This window comes from Arachis stenosperma, chromosome 4 (genome assembly GCF_014773155.1).
Source record: "Arachis stenosperma cultivar V10309 chromosome 4, arast.V10309.gnm1.PFL2, whole genome shotgun sequence".
NCBI lineage: Eukaryota > Viridiplantae > Streptophyta > Magnoliopsida > Fabales > Fabaceae > Arachis > Arachis stenosperma.
In genome coordinates this window covers 79,857,534-79,879,713 of record NC_080380.1, presented here as the reverse complement: position 1 = coordinate 79,879,713, position 22,180 = coordinate 79,857,534, and the positions used below count along the sequence as shown (strand labels likewise).

Below are 22,180 nucleotides of genomic sequence, written 5' to 3'. Positions count from 1 at the left end.
TACGCCGAAACGGCGCTGGAGTCGTGCGTTTAGCACGAATTCCAGCGACGCGATCACGAGACCCACGCGATCGCGTCATTCCTCTTTTCCCCCTCTCATGCGATTGCGCGACCCATGCGATCGCATCATCCCCATTTTCATCCCAACCACGCGACCGCGTGCCCCACGCGGCCGCGTGGATTCGATAATATAACCCCCCAGCCATGCGAACCCTATCAGTCGCGCAGCCCCCTTTCACCCTTAACCCTCTTCCCCCTCTCTCTTCTTCTTCCCCCAGCCACCGCCGGCCAGCCGCCACGCCACCACCCCGGCGCCGCCGCCGCCCAGACGCCACCGCCGTACCACCCCCCTCTCCTTCTCTCTTCTTCTTTCTTCCTCTCTTCCCCCCTCTCTGCCACTGCCCCCCAGCCACCACCGCGACGCCGTGCCCCGCCACCGCGACGCCGTGCCCCGCCACCGCGCCGAATGCCGCTGCAGCCACCTTCTTCCCCGTTCCACCCCTCCCGCGTACCAGGTTCCGCAAAACGCAAATCCTTTTTATCCGTTCGTCGTTTTTCTATAATTTTTTTTTCCGTTTCTGTTCATAACTAGGATAGATAGATATGCATGTTGTAGTGGAATTTTTAGGTTGTTAGGTAGCTTAGGCTGTGGTTCATGGATCTAGGTCTGTTTACTTGCACTGTTCTTACTTCTGTTTTATCTTATGTGCAAATCTGTTGCTGCTATATTCATGATTCATATGCTGCTTTCTTGTATGTTGCTGCTGTTTACATTGAGTTTTTTATGCTTATTTTATATCTATGTACATGCAGCTTGCTTTCCTTTAATTCATATGAACTGATATGATTGCTGTTTATTTTCCGGGACAATCCAATTTTAGCCGGAATGCTGCCCAAATTTTTTTAAATTGTTTTCATTCATGTTTAGGTTTGGCATTTTTGAAATCTGTTTTACTCTGCTTTACCCAAACCATTACATGAATGCTATGGCAGACTATCTTATCCTTTTTGATTTCCTGGTTCATAAACTGCTTGTTCAATTATGAGTACTTTTATTCTTACCTGTGAATCCTTGTTATATGGTTTTTTTTCTCTATGCCACTTACTTTAACCCGCACTTTACTAACTCACTGATTTTAATTTACTAATTTCTTTTTCAAATCCTAACCATACTAACCCTTTTGATCTCTTTTTCTGATTATTTTTACTTTTCTCTAACTTTCTCACTATGGCATATTGATTTTTCTCTTTCCATTTAACATTAATTCAATCACATTTCAATTACTCATTTTCCTTATTCTATTTCTCCCGTACCGCTTTGAGTTTCCTTTGTTTGCATTGCCTATTTGCTTTCCTATTTTATCCATTTTCTGGTTTTCTGCTTTTCAGGATGTCTGCCTCACAAAGGAAAGGCAAAGGTAAGGCTACTGGCAAGCGCAAGCGAGGAGCTTCCTCCCAGTCCATCATTGCTCTAATGCACGATTCCTCATGGCGGGAGAAGAACTTCACACAGCAGGAAAAAGCTGACCAGCTGCTCCCTTCGACTGATCCTATAAAATTTGCAAACCGGTACTGTGAGCTGAAGTACCCGACTTTTGCAAACTCCAAAAATCTATACCTGGAACGTTCCTTGAAGATTCCAGAAGCCCTCCAGCAGTACACCACTGAGCAAATCAAGCAAAGGGGCTGGTTCTTTCTGGAGAGACCACTGACAGAGGTCAATGCATCTTTGGTCCAGGAATTCTATTGCAACTACTACCTTACTACCCTAGATGCAGTGAACCTGAGGGGAAAGCAAATTCTGGTCACTAAGGAGGCCATAGAGATCATTCTCCAGCTCCTAGCCAAGTCCGGTAAGCCAGATGGTTATGCACAGGCTGAGGAGGACATGGGCCAGATGCAGTTTGATTGGGATGCTGTGAAGGCACGGATTACTCTCGACCCTGCTGTTCCCTGGGAGATGGGTCAGAACACTACTATGCCCAGAGGGATTAAGAGAGTGTACTTGAATGATGAGGCTCGGCTATGGCATCAGATCTTGAGCAACTATGTGATGTCGAGTACTCATGAGACTGAGATCCCGGTTGCCATGATTACCCTCCTCTGGTGTGTGCTGGAGGGTAAGGACCTGTACTTGCCTCGTTTTATCCAGCATTATATGGCCAGGGCCCACGTCCGAGGCACCCTCCCCTTTCCTTATCTGGTTACACGGCTAGGCCGTTAGGCTGATGTACCTTGGGAGGATGCCGATGAGCGACCACCAGCAGCGGACTGCAGAAAGATCATCCCGCACAGCAGGAACTTCCTTGCTTTGGGCTACAGACCACCACCTGTCACTGCTACTGATGAGACAGCCCCTCCGTCTGCTGGACCCTCTTCATCCACAGCTGCCTCAGCTGCCCCTGCTGCCACCACTGCACCTCCACCCACCTCTGAGCCGGTTTATCGACTCGTGCACCGTCTATTCCGCCAGCTTGATCAGATGGAGCGCCGTAACAGGCGCCGGTATGAGAGATTGGAGCGCCACAGCAGGCGACGTTATTTCCATCTGAAGCTGATGATCAGACAGGACGCCGACATCCCCTCCGAGCCTGACACTCCATCAGAGCCATCAGAGGAGGAGGAGGATGAGCACGAGGAGGAGCCTCATTCCCAGGCAGAGACACATTTCCAGGAGGAGACTCATCAGCAGGCAGCCACAGAGCAGGCTGCCCCGCATCAGGAGGTTATGCCCCAGCTTGAGGTTGCAGATCCGGAGATCCCACTCCAGTCAGTCCCCCCTCTACAGCAGCCAGACTCTCAGCCCACCACCGCCACGGAGACCCCAGCTACCATCCTTACCAGTGATGACACTCCTTCACACCCGGCTTGATTGAGCATCGAGGAGGATGCTTCATTTTAAGTGTGGGGAGGTCGCCATCTCTAGCGTTTATCTTGGTGAACCACTACATACTTTTCTTTTATTTTGGATACTTTTCTGTATTTTTCTCTTTTTTCTTTTATTTGTTATTTTCTGAGTACTTATACATTGCTACTTGTGTATTGTTACTCTATTTTCTGCATTTTGCATTTTTAGTTCATATTTTAAGTTATTTAGTTCATTAGTTTAGTTGCAATTCTAACTTATTAGTGGATCAATTAGTATAGTTTACCCTTTTGACATAAGATAGCTTAATTATAGCTTAGTTTAAATTGACAAAAATAATAAAGAGTAAGCTAGGAACTTGAACATAATAAATTTAGATCCATAAAACCTTGTATATATAGCATTACAAGATGTAGTTAAAATGACAACATTTTATCAAGGAGAAACATTAAAATTTCAAAGGCTACCCTAAATTACTTTTTAAGAGAATAATGAGAATTTTTAAACCTGCATGACATACATAAGTGATAAATGATTTTTTAGCTAGAGAACATATAGCCTGTGAGTTTTGAGCTTAACTGTATGGTTACATTCAAACCATAATTTTTATTCCTGTGTGTTCCAACCTTCTTTCTTATTCTGGTGTTCTTTACTTTGTTTTAGTCTATATATCCGATTGTAGAATATAGGTACATCCCAAAATAATGATTGAGGTCATTATTTGATTTTAGCTCACTTACCCCAAATTAGCCTACCTTTTACATCACCTTTGTTAGCCCCCTTGAGCCTTTTAAAACCTCTTTATTCTATTTAGCCAAATTATTAGCCTTAAGCAGAAAAACAAAAGAAAATCCCAAGTGAATCCTTGGTTAGCTTAAGATAGAAAATTATTAATAGAGTAAAATGTGGGAAACCTTTTGGGAACATGAGTGATAGAAACAAAGGGTTAGGAAAGTTAAAAAGAAATAAAAATAAATTTGGGAAGCATGCTCATGAGAAAATCAAAGTGATTCAATTACCATGTGCATTAAAAAAAAAATTTCAACATCTAAATAAAAGGGGATACAAAAAGAACTCCCCAATGTAAAATAAAAATAAATGCACATGGGATAAAAACAAGAACTGAAACATGAGCATGCCACATCAAAAGTGAGAAAATAGGGAGAATAGGTAAAGAAGCATTATTTTACTAAATATGTATGTTAGGTGAGATCTTAGTCTAATTAAGGATTCACTTATTAGCTCACTTAGCCTTATACATATATCCTTACCTTTACCTTGACCCCATTACAACCTTGATTAAAGACCTCATGAGTTTTGGTATGACTATGTTCTATAATTAATTGGTTAGACGAAAAACAAAGTTATAGAAGGGAAGAATAAAAAGAAGAATAGAGTGATTAACCCAATAAACACTGAGTGATTAGAGAGTAAACACAAAATCCAGTAAGGGTTCAATAGCTCATTAACATTTATCTCTATTCAAATTAATAATTGTCTTGCAAGTTTTAATGTTTTCTTTCTCATCTCACTTGCGTTATTATTTGAGGGTTAGCTATATATGTATATATAACTCATTGAGAATGCAAAATAATTTAACTACATGTAGGCTTTATATATGAGTGGATAAATTAGAATTGCATGACTCATTAGGTAGATGCATTTAGAATAGGTTGCATTTCATAACATTCCATCACTTTAACCTTAATTATTTACCTTGGATTTAGCATGAGGACATGCTAGTGTTTAAGTGTGGGGAGGTTGATAAACCCATATTTCATGAGATCTTTTGTGCTTAATTTGAGTGATTTATACAATTCCTCACCTACTTATTCACATTAATTGCATGGTTTTACTTTCCCTTCTTTATTATGTCATATTGTGAAAAACATGTTTCCTAAGCTTTGAAAATTAATTATTTTAATTACCTTTATTTCCATTCGATGCCATGATTAGTGTGTTGAGTAGTTTCAGATTTTCTAAGGCAGAATGACTTAAAGGAGGAAAAAGGAAACATACTAAAAGGAAAGGAGAAAGAAAAACGGAGCTTTAAGGAAACTGGTATCCACGCGATCGCATGGACGACGGGATCGCGTGCCAAGCACGAATCAGCAGCGATGCGGCCACATGACTGACGCGACCGCGTGTCTTAAGCAGAACGCACATGATGCGGTCGCATGATTGACGCGACCGCGTGGCAAGGAAAAGCTCCGAATGACGCGACCGCGTGACCCACGCGAACGCGTGACAGAGGCCACGCACCAGAAATTGCAGAAAACGCTCATAACGAGTTCTGTGCCCCTTTTTGGCCCAAATCCAAGTCCAGAAGGCATAGACCAGAGGTTATGAAGTAGGGGAATGCATCCATTCAGGGGGAGTTCGCCAATTTTCTAGTTTTTTCTATGATTTAGATTTAGTCTAGAGAGAGGTTCTCTCTCTCTTTTAGGATTTAGGATTTCTTCTTGTTTTAAGAGTAACTCTGGATCCCAGGTTTAATGTTCTTTTATTTTAAGTTTTACTTTTATTTATTTATTCCAACATTTGAATTGATTATTATAATTTGATTTATGAATTTCTCCCATGTCACGGATTGTTCTTTGAATTAATGATAATTGAGGTATTTTCAGTTTATAATTATTCTCTTTGAATTAAGTTGCCATTGCTTCCCATCTAAGGATATTTTTATTATTCCAACAATTTTACTTTTTTCCTTTTTGGTTCTGATTAAGAATTTAGTAACTCAACAGTTATTAAACTCAACATAATTAATAATCATTATCTTGCTAATTGAGCTGAATCTGAATAATCCCAACCTTTTCTTAGGAAATAATTAGGATTCAAAGGTCAATTTAATTAGTCCCTTGACTTTCCTTTGCCCTGGTAAAGGTTGACCAAGTGGAGTTTAGATTCAACTTTTATTATAGTTGAGAGAGATAACTATGTTAGACCTCTAAATTCCCTTATCTTGCTAAGAGTTGTTTTACAGTTATTATTTATTTTTAATTGCCATTTAATTCACTCATCATTTAAATTACTTGCTTCTCACCTTCTAAACCCCGATTACAACCTTTATAACCAATAATAAGAACATACTTCCTCGCAGTTCCTTGATAAGACGATCCGAGGTTTGAATACTCAGTTAACAATTTCTAAAGGGGTTTGTTACTTGTGACACCCAAAACGTTTGTACGAAGGGATTTTTGTCGGTTTAGAGACTATATCTACAACGCGACTGTTTTTATGACATTCTTTACTGGCAAAAATCCTAACGTCAAGCACCACCACCAAGTCCAATAAGTCGGACGCGGTGGCTCCGGCCACCATCATCAAGTTGGAGACATCAGCTCCAACCAGTATAGAAGATCTCGTCCGAGATCGACCTACAGTTTCAGGTGACCCTCGGAACAATAGTTTTCATCATTTTTCTAATTTTGTCACGTTTTATGATTATGCCCACTATGTGTTTGATGAAATGCCAATTGTGATTATTGAATAGATTTCCACCCCTTGGCTTGTGGAAATGAAATTATCGAATACTAGAGTCATAATGTCTAACATTTAGTGATAATTCTTGGGTTGTTAGTTGTTATTGTTTCCACTAACACTAACTTCTTACTAAGGTAATTAGTAAGTTAGTTAGGATTTGTGGATTAATAACAATTATGCTCACTTGACTTACTCTTCGATGTTAAGGGTAGAATAAGAGAGATTAATCCATCATAATTATCTTAGTTATGGTTATGGCAAGGAACGAATTCCATAACTCATCCCAAGTCAAGGTTCCATTTATGTTTTGAACCACATTTTCATCACTTTCTAGCATTACTTGTCTATATTACATACATAGTTCTTTTATTCCTTCATTACTTTATTAATTACAATTTTGTCTTGTTCTTTTATTTATTTAGTTGTTCATTTTTTATTGAAAACACCCCTTGATTCTCACAACCAATTTTATGAACTTGTTGGCATTAGTTCATAGGGAAGACGACCAAATGTTTAATTACTCTCAGTTATTTGAATTTGAATTTAAAATTTGATTGGGAGGATTACTTGTCGGTTTGGACTATGCTATCAACAAAAAAATTGTTTTGCTAAATTTTTGAACCGTCGTAAATCCTCTCTATCAAGTTTTTGGCGCCATTACTGGGGAACTAGCGCAATGAGTGTTATAGTTTTGGTTGTTGTAAATATGTAAATAGTGTGAATAGATACTTTTTGGGTTGTTTGTTTGTTTTTGCTAGTAATTAGGATTTTTGTTTCTTTTGTTAATTGATTGATATCTTTAGTTTTTATTTTCTATTTTCTCTATGAGTTATCACCCTCTTGGTTTGGAGTTTGGTTGTCATCATTTTGTATGGGTTGATAACTTCAATTTTGGATTGCATCATGGGATTGGAGCATCAATTTTAGAGGGATCAACCTCCTCTATACTACAATAAGCAAAACCCTTCCCATTATACATATCCAAACCAAGGATATGGTGGGTTTCACTTTGACTATGCACCTCCACCACCATATGCCTATAACCCATACCCCCAACTTAATCCTCAATCTCTACATTTTCAAACACCACACCAAAACAACCATCTACCTTCTTACATACCACCTCAAAACACTTACCAACATAAGTCACCTCCCACGTATACAACCTTCCTCCCAAACTATAAACCTCAATTTTCACCCCAATGTGAAGCTTTCCCATCCTTAGCCCAAGACCATCAAGCCTTTCTTCAAGTGCAAGAAGGGTTCCGAAAGACTTAAGGGTAATTCATGGCTACCATAGCCGAAGCGGTGAACTATTTGGTTCTACTACGCTCAACCGATCAAAGCATTCCTCTTGAAGAATGTAAAGGATCAACTAAAGATTATAGTGAGGAGGAGAGCATGGAGCCACAAGGGAAAGAAGAAGGGTTAGAGCATGACATGCAACAAGTGGAAGAGAAGGAAGTATGTGAATCGGAGGAGAAAAAAAGAGAATTGAGGGAGATTGATCAAGATGAGGATTCCATCATTGATGATTTTTTGTCATCTTTGGTCAATCCCCTTAATGATCATAATGAGCCTCTCCCCATTGAGTTTGAGAGAGACATGGAGGTAGACTTCTGACAACCTCTGTGTTATGATTTGAGTGATGGGGAAGAGGAAGTTGGTGAGGAAGCAACTCCATTCCAAGGGCACGTTGAGTGGATGGCAATTTCATCTATAAGCTTCATTGCCCCCTATCAATATGCTATCTTGGAGATGGATTACCAACTCAAGGTCCTTTTTAGGTTGGTGCATGATGGAGGGAAGGATGTTGGTTGCTAAATGAATCCAAGGTTCTTTAAGAAAATGAATTCAAGACTTGGAGTTCAAGTGGGGTGCAAGGCACAATGGAGTGATCTTCGGAGAATGTTGGGTTGCTTCACGGGTCATTTGAGAGCTTGTCCATCCGACTTGGAGCATAGAAATCCCCAAGAAGGAGAAAGAAAAACTAGGATATGGGATTCCGGAAGAGCATTAAGGACCAAGCTTGGATGGGGAGGAGTGGAAACACAAGCCACCCTAGCAAGAGTTTCCTCAACAAGTCCAACTTAAGGACTATAAACCAATGTGCTAGGTGGGAGACACCCACCATGGTAACATTTTTCCAACCCTTCTTTTTGTTTATAATTTGGCTTAATTGCATATTTGTTTGTACTCGTTAGTCTAGGATTAGTTTAATTTTGAATTTAGTAGGTTAATTTGCATGTGGGTCATGAAATTTTGAATGTTTGAAGGTTTGAGGTTGAGATTTTGATTGAGCTAAGGTGGAGTACCTTAGGAATATTGAGAAAAATTTTTGGAAAATAGGGTATATGTGCGTGCGCACACAACTTTTATTTTCTACGTCCTGTGCGTGCGCACCGACCTGTGCGCACGCACACTAATGGTTATGCCCTCTGTTCGCACTAATTTTAAAGATTAAAACCTGGTTATTTAATAAATAATTAACTCATAAATTAAGATTTATTCTAGAAAATTAAAAATGTGATTTTTACGGTTTAATATAATAGAGAAAATTAAAACCAGAAGTTCAACACTAATTTTAAAGAATTTGTCCCAAGATTGGGCTGAACAGGCCAAACCGGTTAGACCGGGGCTAAACTGGGCCCATGGCCCAACATATAAGAAGCCAATTCAGCCTTCTTCCCCTTCATTTTCCTTAAAACACGTTGAGGAGCAGTAGCAAACCTCAAACCCTAACTCATCTTTCAACTCAAATTTCAATTCCACATAACTTTTGATCCAGAGCTCCGATTGACGAGCTGTTTGGGGCCTGATGCCAAGGCATTATGCCCTATTTTTCTATGCTTTTTCAGTAGATTTTACTTTAGTTTTCATACAATTTCTGTTGATAAAGGCACAAAAGCATGAAAAATCTCTGCATGGAACAAAATTCAAGCATAGGTGAATTTTAGCTAATATACAGGGAAAATAAGATGAAATAGGTCACACTAAGTGAAGCTATGATTTTGAACAATATTAGCACGCTTAGTATAGTATAGATTATCTTGTATATTACTTTGATACCCCTATTTGTTTGATGATAGGCAAAATAGTAGTAGAGAAGCAGAGGAAAGCAGAGTTGGAGAGCCAACGTGGGTGGCAACGTTGGAGTAAAACGTCGGCAATGAACCAACGCTGTATGGAAAAATTGAAGAAGCAACGTTGGAGGGAACGTTGGTTTGGCAACGTTACCCCAAACGTGCACGACAAAGGAGCCTGGAAAAATTTGCAGCCACGCGTACGCGTGAATAACGAAGAAGTGGCAAATCACCCGTACGCGTAACTCACGTGTACACGTGAGTAGTGAAAAATGACAAGCCACGCGTGCGCGTAGGCAACGTTGGAGGTAACATTGGTGATCAAACGCTGGGTCCAACGTCTGGGATGACATCCCTGGGAAAAATTTGATATGACTCGTACGCCTAGGTTACGCATACACGTCGATTGGCAAAAACAGCATTCACACGTACGCATCGGTGACGCGTACGTGTGGATTGAAAAATGTTGGTGAGAATGTTTGCATGCCAACATTGACGCAAAGGCTGAAGACAGGGCCTGAGAGCAATTCTTACAAGCTGCAACACCACTAAAGGCCCCAATACACCCCTGGATCATGCAAGCAAGCTGAGCCCATCAAATGTCACTCAAATCCAAGGCACAAGAAGCATCTAGATTAGGAATTTTCCTTTGTAATTTGTATTTTCATCTTTTATTTTGTAAGTCTATATAAAGGCATCAGCTGGATTGGAGGAATAATTCTAGATTGGAGGGGAGTCCAGAATCATGCACTTACATCCCTTGACACACACCACTCATACACTCTTCTTCCTTTTCTTTTCTTTTCTTTTCTTTTCTTCCTTAGTAGTAGTTCATTTTAGTTTGTAATTTTTTTATTTATGAATGTTGAAGTTTCAATTTCAATTTTATGTTCTTAATTTTCATCTTTTTCTGCACTTCTTTTCTTCTCTGTTGAATAGAGCAATGAACAACTAACTCTTTTTAATTGGGTTAGAGAGCTCAGTTACAATTCAATGGATTTTTCCTTTTATCATTCATCTTCTTCAGTCTTTTCTCTTGATTTTACTAGAAATATTTCGATCTAATTCAATTGAGCAATTGTCTCGACAAAAAGTTGTTCATAATTGGATCTCCTTTGAACCTTAGAAGAGGAATGTGGAGATCATGCTAGAAATGCTTTCTCATGTTGGACCAGATTGGGGTTTGGATGGATATTATGACATTTAATCCTACCAACACTTTGATTTGGAAATACATGTGGTATAATCAGTGATCACATTTCATCTCTTCCCGTGAACAATTAAATCAAGGAATTGGGCAATTGTTCATGCTTAGAGATATTGGATTGCCAAGGAATTGGGATCCAATCACTTAAGATTTCCAAGAAAATCAATGAATGCATTGATTGAGGAAGAGATGAAAGCAATTGATCTGGAGATTGCAATATCTTTCTATCCCAATGCTTTCTTTTCTTTTTACTTTTAGTTATTTACTTTCTTATACTTTCCTTGCATTTTACTTTCCCGTACTTTAATTTTCTTGCCATTTACATTCTTGCACTTTATTACTTTCCATTTATTTTCATGCAATTTACATTTCCTGTTTGATTATCAATCTAACTTGAACCGTCTAACTAGGATAATTAATCAACCATTGATTGCTTAATTCGTTAATTCTCGTGGGATTGACCTCACTCTTTTGTGAGTTTTATTACTTGATACGACCGGGTGCACTTGCCAGTAGTTATTACGGAGAACTAAGTTTTCCTAATCAGGGCCACACGTCGAGCACGTCGAGCTCTTCAATTCTATCTAAACAAAACTGTAAGTAAATCACGTTTGCCTAGCTCCATTTATGCTGGTATATCAATTTCGGGTGTAAGGTTTGAAGAACTCAATTCCTTGATGATTCTCATATTTTAGGGGTCCACTGGACTTGATTCCTTGTGGGTATTGCTCAAGGATCAGTGGGTAAATGTAAGAGATCTCGAACCCTAATGAAATTTCTGAATTTGGGCTTTTGGGTATTGAGTTATTGTGTTTGGATGTGATAATTGTGGTTTAGGTAGTGTGTATGTGAATGTTGATGCTTGTTGAAGCTTGTTGGTCATTTTGAAAGATTGGAAGTGGAGTTGCATGCTGGAAATCTGACCTTGGAGGTGTTGGAGCCTTGAAAATTGAGAGGAAAAGTTGAATTCGAGGTGTTCTGAGTTGTGCAGGGAATCAGCCAAGGTATGGTTTCGGTTTTTGAAACTATAATGTGGTTGTAAAAACTTAGGCTAGAGACCCTAAGATAAGATTTGAACTATTGATGTTGTTGATTGGTTGAGATGAATTGTGTTGTTATATATATATTTAGTGGATTGTGAAATGTGATGAAGAGATTTTTGATGGTATAGAATTTCACAAATGAAATCTCGTTGCAAGTATAGTTTCTAAACCAACATATAATCCTTTAATGCAAAAAATTGTTTGTCACAAGTACAAACCCCTAAAAATAATAACCGAAGTATTCAAACCTCGGGTTGTCTCTCAAGGGAATTGTAGGGAAGTGTTCTTGTTATTGGCTATGAGATGTATATTTTGGGGTTTTGGATAAGAAACATGAAAGATAAATTGCAAGAAAGTAAATGGAAACTCAAATGATAAAAAGGTCTTGGCAAGGGTTGATAGTCAAGGGTCTCTATCCTTATCAATAACCATAATATGATAATTGCAAAGAATAATCCCATTAAGTCATCCTTTAACAAGTGAAGAAAGTCAAATGAGCTATATCAATCCAAGTTCATAAGTCCTAGCTACTTACTAATTGGATTAATGGAAACTAGAGTCAATGGCTATCAATTATCAATCACTTGGACATTAGTAACTCAAGAATTCCTAAGTTACCATCCCAAGCCAAGAACACCTAAAGTTTATTATAACATCCTTCCAAGCATTTTATCAAATACTTAGAAGGCATAAAAGGAAAGCATAGTAAAATGACAACAAGAATGAAATCTAACAACTATTAATTGCAAAGAATTAACAACAACAATAAAAGAAAGCACAATTAACATGAATTACCTCAAAATGCATTAAAAGAAAATAAAAGGAACAAGAGTGTATCAACAACAAAGTCAACAAAATAAAGGAAATTACAACAAAAGAATGAAAGAACAAGATGTAGCAACAAGAAATTGAGAAGAAGAAGTAGATGAAGACATGAATTAAACCTGGATCTAGAGAAGAAATTAACCTAAACCAAATCTTAATTCTAGAAAGAAGAGAGAGCTTCTCTCTCTAGAAACTACCTCTAAAACTAGACTTAAACACCAACTAAAACTAAACTATATGCTAAAAGTTGTTGATTCCCCTTCAATCCTTGGGTTAAATAGCATAAGAAGTGGGTTGGATTTGGGCTTGGGAAGCCCAGAAATCGCCCTCAGCAGATTCACTTTAAGTGGGTCACGTGCGAGCACCAACGCGTATGCATGTGTTGCGTGTACGCGTCATTTGGCATTTTCCATCCATGCATACGTGTATGTCACGCGTACGCATCACCTTGCGACATCACCTTCCACGCGTGTGCGTCTGCTGGGCGTGCGCGTCGATCTCAGCATCCCAAATCCTTGATTTTCCATGAGTTCTGTAAGTACCAGATTTTTTCACGGATAAAATCATTTAAATGCCCAAATTAAATTTCGAAATGTTAGGATGAGAATTTGGGGATTTAAATATAATTTTTGGACTCAGCCATTCTAACCCATTTCTAGCAACAGCAAGGTGAAATAGGAGAGAGGAGAGGTGAGGGTTTCATTCACTATTCATCTTCTCCTTCTTTCTCTTATAAGTTGAGCTACGAAGCTCCGATTTACGTGCCGTCAGCGGCTATGCATTCCTTGTGAAGAGCTCTACAAAACCTATATAAGAAACTGGTAAGGAAAGCTCAAATCTCTCTCAATTTCTCCCTTCAAAATTTCGGGTTCATTAGGGCTTGGGGTTAAATGAGTTTTTGTGATTTTGGATGTTTAGGTTTGCTCAAATCCTTGCTTAGCATTGGATTTTTCCTATCAAATCTGTTGGAAAAGGTAAAAGCCACTAAACCCTTGTGATTTTATTTTTAAATGGAACCCTAGTTTAATTTGTGATGATTTATGTATATATAGTTTGATTATTGTGAGTTTGGAGCTTGTTAGTGCTTGTTGGAGTTACATTGGTGGCTTACTTGTGGTGGATGATGCCAGGGCATCTAGGCCAGTTTCACTGACTTTTTCTTTACTGTTTTAAGGTAGTTTCATGCATTTTCTTAGTGAATAAGACAAGTTTTGGATAAAAATACACTCACACCTTGATTCAAGCAACTAGTGTGAACTTTGCATGATTTCATGAGAATTTTGCTAGAATTTCATGATAAATTGATGATGCATAATCTCATGACTTTGGCTAGAGCTTTGATGCACTTTAATTGCTTGATTTCAGGGCAAAGGAAGCAAGGAAGAACCACGTTAGTATTCACGTTAACCTAGTTAACGTGAACACTAACGTGGAATGGTAAAAAGCTTACAACGTTAATGAGAAAAGTGATCACCAATAACGCCTGCGAAGCCATCCATAGCTTACGTTACTTACCACGTTAACTAAGTTAACGTGGTAGTTAACGTAGAAGCAAAAGGGAACTCCAACGTTAAGAGAAAACGTGAACACCAATAACATTTTCTTCCAATGTTAGTGGTAAAAGTGAACACCACTAACGATGGAGAACTTGGCAATGATCTACGTTAAGAGTGACGTTAACTTAGTTAACGTGAACTCTAACGTGGAAGAGGAAAACAAAAGCCAACGTTAGTGACACTCACTTTTGTCACTAATGTTGGACCAACTAGCATTGCCTACGTTAACTTTCACGTTAAGACCATTAACGTGAAAGTTAACGTGGAGTTGAGATCAAAGAGCCAACGTTAGTGACACTCACTTTTGTCACTAACGTTGCAAGATGGCATCACTACTACGTTAAGAGCCACGTTAACTTAGTTAACGTGAGTTCTAACGTAGAGAACTTGGGCATTTGGAGTGTTAGTGACAATGGTGAGTGTCACTAACACTCTCGAACGTGAGACACACCCACATTAAGAGTCACGTTAGCTACACTAACGTGAACTCTAACGTAGGAACAAAAGGCACCAAGCAACATTAATGGGAAAAGTGATTCCCAATAACGTTTGCAAAGGGATATAAGCCAACGTTATTGGGAAAAGTGAGTCCCAATAACGTTGGCCAAAAATTGAAAAGGCAACTTTAGTGGTCACATTAAGACCATAACGTTGGAGTTAACGTGGGCACATGAGGGTGGAACGTTAGTGGAAAAAGTGAATGCCACTAACGTTTTCGAACCCACAATGGCACTCAACGTTAATCTCACTAAATGCCCAAAGCCTAATTCATATCTCTCTGTAAGCTGGGCCCACTAAAGATGAGAACTGCTTCAACTCAAGATCCAGAGCCCACATCCAAGACTTGAAGAACTCACTAGAAGATCAAGAGGAGTAGTATATATAGGAGTAGTTTTAAACTATAGGGAAGCTTGGCACTTTTGGGGAACTACTCTCTGTATATTTACTTTTTTGTACTTTTAGCATGGATTCTTCTTTTCTGCCATATTTCATTTCTAGAGCTATGAACAACTAAACCCCTTTCATTGGGTTAGGGAGCTTTGTTGTAATTTGATGGATCAATTATAGTTTTCATTCTTCTTCTTCTTTCTTTTCTCTTGATCTTACTAGAAAGCTTTTGATCTTAATTCAATTGGTTAGTTGTCTTGGAAAAGAAACTCTCCATAATTGGATTTCCTTTGAGCCATGGAAAAGGGATGAGGAGATCATGCTAGAAATGCTTTCTCATGTTGGACCAAATTGGGGTTTGGGCGGATATAGTGACATGTAATCTGGTGCACGAAATTGTGATCACTACAACTTCGCACAACTAACCAGCAAGTGCACTGGGTCGTCCAAGTAATAAACCTTACGCGAGTAAGGGTCGATCCCACGGAGATTGTTGGTATGAAGCAAGCTATGGTCACCTTGTAAATCTTAGTCAGGCAGACTCAAATGGGTATAGATGATGAATAAAACATAAAGATAGAGATAGAGATACTTATGTAATTCATTGGTAGAAATTTCAGATAAGCGTATGAAGATGCTTGGTCCCTTCCGTCTCTCTGCTTTCCTACTGTCTTCATCCAATCCTTCTTACTCCCTTCCATGGCAAGCTTATGCAAGGGTTTCACCGTTGTCAGTGGCTACCTCCCATCCTCTCAGTGGAGATGTTCAACGCACCCTGTCACGGCACGGCTATCCATCTGTCGGTTCTCGATCAGGCCGGAATAGAATCCAGTGATTCTTTTGTGTCTGTCACTAACGCCCCGCCCTCAGGAGTTTGAAGCACGTCACAGTCATTCAATCATTGAATCCTACTCAGAATACCACAGACAAGGTTAGACCTTCCGGATTCTCTTGAATGCCGCCATCAATTCTTGCCTATACCACGAAGACTCTGATCTCACGGAATGGCTGGCTCGTTTGTCAGGCGAGCGCTCGGTTGTCAGGCGATCAACCATGCATCATGTATCAGGAATCCAAGAGATATTCACCCAATCTAAGGTAGAACGGAGGTGGTTGTCAGTCACACGTTCATAGGTGAGAATGATGATGAGTGTCACGGATCATCACATTCATCAAGTTGAAGAACAAGTGATATCTTGGAACAAGAACAAGCGGAATTGAATAGAAGAACAATAGTAATTGCATTAATACTCGAGGTACAGCAGAGCTCCACACCTTAATCTATGGTGTGTAGAAACTCCACCGTTGAAAATACATAAGAACAAGGTCTAGGCATGGCCGTGAGGCTAGCCTCCCAAAGTGATCAAAAGATCTAAAGATCAAAAGACTCCAAAGATCAGAAGATGAAAATACAATAGTAAAAGGTCCTACTTATAGGGAACTAGTAGCCTAAGGATTACAAAGATGAGTAAATGACATAAAAATCCACTTCCGGGCCCACTTGGTGTGTGCTTGGGCTGAGCAATGAAGCATTTTTCGTGTAGAGACTCTTCTTGGAGTTAAACGCCAGCTTTGGTGCCAGTTTGGGCGTTTAACTCCCATTCTTGTGCCAGTTCCGGCGTTTAACGCTGGGAATTCTGAGGGTGACTTTGAACGCCGGTTTGGGCCATCAAATCTTGGGCAAAGTATGGACTATCATATATTGCTGGAAAGCTCAGGATGTCTACTTTCCAACGCCGTTGAGAGCGCGCCAATTGGGCTTCTGTAGCTCCAGAAAATCCACTTCGAGTGCAGGGAGGTCAGAATCCAACAGCATCTGCAGTCCTTTTCAGTCTCTGAATCAGATTTTTGCTCAGGTCCCTCAATTTCAGCCAAAAAATACCTGAAATCACAGAAAAACACACAAACTCATAGTAAAGTCCAGAAAAGTGAATTTTAACTAAAAACTAATAAAAATATACTAAAAACTAACTAAATTTTACTAGAAACATACTAAAAACAATGCCAAAAAGCGTACAAATTATCCGCTCATCACAACACCAAACTTAAATTGTTGCTTGTCCTCAAGCAACTGAAAATCAAATAAGATAAAAAGAAGAGAATATGTAATGAATTCCAAAAACATCTATGAAGATCAGTATTAATTAGATGAGCGGGGCTTTTAGCTTTTTGCCTCTGAACAGTTTTGGCATCTCACTCTATCCTTTGAAACTCAGAATAATTGGCTTCTTTAGGAACTCAGAATCCAGATAGTGTTATTGATTCTCCTAGCTAAGTATGATGATTCTTGAACACAGCTACTTATTGAGTCTTGGCTGTGGCCCAAAGCACTCTGTCTTCCAGTATTACCACCGGATACATTCATGCCACAGACACATAATTGGGTGAACCTTTTCAGATTGTGACTCAGCTTTGCTAGAGTCCCCAACTAGAGGTGTCCAGAGTTCTTAAGCACACTCTTTTTGCCTTGGATCACAACTTTATTTCTTTCTTTTTCTTTCCTTTTTTTTTTCTTTTTTCGTTTTTCTACTTCTTTTCTCTCCCCTTTTTTTTTTGTATTCACTGCTTTTTCTTGCTTCAAGAATCATTTTTATGATTTTTCAGATCCTCAGTAACATGTCTCCTTTTTCATCATTCTTTTAAGAGCCAACATTCATGAACCACAAATTCAAAAGACATATGCACTGTTTAAGCATACATTTAGAAAACAAAAGTGTTGCCACCACATCAAAATAATTAAACTGTTATAAAATTCAAAATTCATGCAATTCTTATCTTTTTCAATTAAGAACATTTTTCATTTAAGAGAGGTGATGGATTCATAGGACATTCATAACTTTTAGGCATAGACACTAATGATCACAAGACACAAACATAGATAAACATAAGCACTAAAATTCGAAAAACAGGAAAATAAAGAACAAGGAGATTAAAGAACGGGTCCACCTTAGTGATGGCGGCTTGTTCTTCCTCTTGAAGGTCTTATGGAGTGCTTGAGCTCCTCAAAGTCTCTTCCTTGTCTTTGTTGCTCCTCTCTCATGATTCTTTGATCTTCTCTAATTTCATGGAGGAGAATGGAGTGTTCTTGGTGCTCCACCCTTAGTTGTCCCATGTTGGAACTCAGTTCTCCTAGGGAGGTGTTTAGTTGCTCCCAATAGTCTTGTGGAGGAAAATGCATCCCTTGAGGCATCTCAGGGATCTCATGATGAGAGGGGTCTCTTGTTTGCTCCATCCTTTTCTTAGTGATGGGCTTGTCCTCGTCAATGAGGATGTCTCCCTCTATGTCAACTCCAACTGAATAACAGAGGTGACAAATGAGATGAGGAAAGGCTAACCTTGCCAAGGTAGAGGACTTGTCCGCCACCTTATAGAGTTCTTGAGCTATAACCTCATGAACTTCCACTTCTTCTCCAATCATGATGCTATGAATCATGATGGCCCGGTCTAGAGTCACTTCGGACCGGTTGCTAGTGGGAATGATTGAGCGTTGGATAAACTCCAACCATCCTCTAGCTATGGGCTTGAGGTCATGCCTTCTCAATTTAACCGGCTTCCCTCTTGAATCTCTCTTCCATTGGGCGCCCTCTTCACAAATGTCAGTGAGGACTTGGTCCAACCTTTGATCAAAGTTGACCCTTCTTGTGTAAGGATGTTCATCTCCTTGCATCATGGGCAAGTTGAATGCCAACCTCACATTTTCCGGACTAAAATCTAAGTATTTCCCCCGAACCATAGTAAGCCAATTCTTTGGGTTCGGGTTCACACTTTGATCATGGCTCTTGGTGATCCATGCATTGGCATAGAACTCTTGAACCATTAAGATTCTGACTTGTTGAATGGGGTTGGAAAGAACTTCCCAACCTCTTCTTCGGATCTCATGTCGGATCTCTGGATATTCACTCTTTTTGAGTGAAAAAGGGACCTCGGGGATCACCTTCTTCAAGGCCACAACTTCATAGAAGTGGTCTTGATGCACCCTTGAGATGAATCTCTCCATCTCCCATGACTCGGAGGTGGAAGCTTTTGCCTTCCCTTTCCTCTTTCTAGAGGTTTCTCCGGCCTTGGATGCTATAAATGGTTATGGAAAAACAAAAAGCAATGCTTTTACCACACCAAACTTAAAAGGTTTGCTCGTCCTCGAGCAAAAGAAGAAAGAAGAGAATAGAAGAAGAAGAAATGAGGAAGAAGGGAATGGCTTTGTGTTCGGCCAAAGAGGGGGAGAAGTGGTGTTTAGGTTGTGTGAAAATGAAAGGGTGAAGAAGGGTTTATATAGGAGAGGGGGGCTCATGGTTCGGTCATGTATGGGTGGGTTTGGGAGGGAAAGTGGTTTGAATTTGAAGGGTGAGGTAGGTGGGGTTTTGTGGAGGATGGATGTGAGTGGTGAAGAGAAGATGGGATTTGATAGGTGAAGGGTTTTTGGGGAAGAGATATTGAGGTGATTGGTGAATGGGGAAGAAGAGAGAGAGTGGTGGGGTTGGTGGGGATCCTGTGGGGTCCACAGATTCTGAGGTGTCAAGGAAAAGTCATCCTGCACCAAATGGCATGCAAAATTGCGTTTTTAGCCAATTCTGGCGTTAAACGCCGGGCTGGTGCCCATTTCTGGCATTTAACGCCAGGTTCTTGCCCTTTCCTGGCGTTTAACGCTAGTCTGGTGCCCCTTTCTGGCGTTAAACGCCCAGAATGGTGCTAGACTGGGCGTTAAACGCCCAACTGCTAGCCTTACTGGCGTTTAAACGCCAGCAACATCTTCCTCCAGGGTGTGCTGTTTTTCTTTCTGTTTTTCATTCTGTTTTTGCTTTTTCAATTGTTTTTGTGACTTCTCGTGATCATCAACCTACAAAAAACATAAAATAACAAAGGGAAATAGATAAAATATAGTAAGATTGGGTTGCCTCCCAACAAGCGCTTCTTTATTGTCAGTAGCTTGACAGAGGGCTCTCATGGAGCCTCACAAATGCTCAGAGCAATGTTGGAACCTCCCAATACCAAACTTAGAGTTTGAATGTGGGGGTTCAACACCAAACTTAGAAGTTGGTTGTGGCCTCCCAACACCAAACTTAGAGTTTGACTGTGGGGGCTCTGTTTGGCTCTGTTTTGAGAGAAGCTCTTCATGCTTCCTCTCCATGGTGACAGAGGGATATCCTTGAGCCTCAAACACAAGGGACTCTTCATTCACTTGAATGATCAATTCTCCTCTATCAACATCAATCACAGCCTTTGCTGTGGCTAGGAAGGGTCTGCCAAGGATGATGGATTCATCCATGCACTTCCCAGTCTCTAGGACTATGAAATCAGCAGGGATGTAATGGTCTTCAATCTTCACCAAAACATCCTCTACAAGTCCATAAGCTTGTTTTCTTGAATTGTCTACCATCTCTAGTGAGATTCTTGCAGCTTATACCTCAAAGATCCCTAGCTTCTCCATTACAAAGAGAGGCATGAGGTTTACACTTGACCCTAGGTCACACAGAGCCTTCTTGAAGGTTATGGTGCCTATGGTACAAGGTATTGAAAACTTCCCAGGAACTTGTCTCTTTTGAGGTAATTTCTGCATAGACAAGTCATCCAGTTCTTTGGTGAGCAAAGGGGGTTCATCCTCCCAAGTCTCATTTCCAAATAACTTGTCATTCAGCTTCATGATTGCTCCAAGGTATTTAGCAACTTGCTCTTCAGTGACATACTCATCCTCTTCAGAGGAGGAATACTCATCAGAGCTCATGAAAGGCAGAAGTAAGTCCAATGGAATCTCTATGGTCTCATTTTGAGCCTCAGATTCCCACGGTTCCTCATTGGGGAACTCAGTGGAGGCCAGTGGACGTCCATTGAGGTCTTCCTCAATGGCGTTCACTGCCTCTCCTTCCTCTCCAAATTCGGCCATGTTGATGGCCTTGCACTCTCCTTTTGGATTTTCTTCTGTATTGCTTGGAAGAGTACTAGGAGGGAGTTTAGTAATTCTCTTGCTCAGCTGTCCCACTTGTGCCTCCAAATTTCTAATGGAGGACCTTGTTTCAGTCATGAAACTTTGAGTGGTTTTGATTAGATCAGAGACCATGGTTGCTAAGTCAGAGTGGCTCTGCTTAGAACTCTCTGTCTGTTGTTGAGAAGATGATGGAAAAGGTTTGCCATTGCTAAACCTGTTTCTTCCACCATTATTGTTATTGAAACCTTGTTGAGGTCTCTGTTGATCCTTCCATGAGAAATTTGGATGATTTCTCCATGAAGAATTATAGGTGTTTCCATAGGGCTCTCCCAGGTAATTCACCTCTTCCATTGAAGGGTTCTCAGGATCATAAGCTTCTTCTTTAGATGAAGCATCCTTAGTACTGCCAGGTGCATTTTGCATTCTAGACAGACTTTGAGAAATCAAATTGACTTGCTGAGTCAATATCTTGTTCTGAGCCAATATGGCATTCAGAGTATCAATCTCAAGAACTCCTTTCTTCTGATTTGTCCCATTGTTCACAGGATTCCTTTCAGAAGTGTACATGAATTGGTTATTTGCAACCATTTCAATTAGTTCTTGAGCTTCTGTAGGCGTCTTCTTCAGATGAAGAGATCCTCCAGCAGAGCTATCCAAAGACATCTTGGATAGTTCAGAGAGACCATCATAGAAAATACCTATGATGCTCCATTCAGAAAGCATGTCAGAAGGACATTTTCTGATTAATTGTTTGTATCTTTCCCAAGCTTCATAGAGGGATTCACCTTCCTTCTGTCTGAAGGTTTGGACTTCCACTCTAAGCTTACTCAATTTTTGAGGTGGAAAGAACTTTGCCAAGAAGGCATTGACTAGCTTTTTCCAAGAGTTCAGGCTGTCTTTAGGTTGTAAGTCCAACCATATTCTAGCTCTGTCTCTTACAGCAAAAGGGAATAGCATAAGTCTGTAGACCTCAGGGTCAACCCCATTAGTCTTGACAGTGTCACAGATTTGCAAGAACTCAGCTAAGAACTGATGAGGATCTTCCAATGGAAGTCCATGGAACTTGCAATTCTGTTGCATTAGAGAAACTAATTGAGGCTTAAGCTCAAAGTTGTTTGCTCCAATGGCAGGGATAGAGATGCTTCTCCCATAGAAGTCGGGAGTAGGTGCAGTAAAGTCACCCAGCACCTTCCTTGCATTGTTTGCATTGTTGTTGTTTTCGGCTGCCATGTCTTCTTCTTTGAAGATTTCTGTTAGGTCCTCTACAGAGAGTTGTGCCTTAGCTTCTCTTAGCTTTCGCTTCAAGG

At 40.0% G+C, this 22,180-nt stretch overlaps 1 non-coding gene across 1 annotated transcript; it reads left to right on the top strand.

The window, feature by feature from the left end:
- Positions 1-21,590: 21,590 nt before the first annotated feature.
- Positions 21,591-21,698, top strand: LOC130978834 (small nucleolar RNA R71). The gene has a single exon (XR_009086446.1). It is a non-coding gene; the product is annotated as a small nucleolar RNA R71 (small nucleolar RNA).
- Positions 21,699-22,180: the final 482 nt, after the last annotated feature.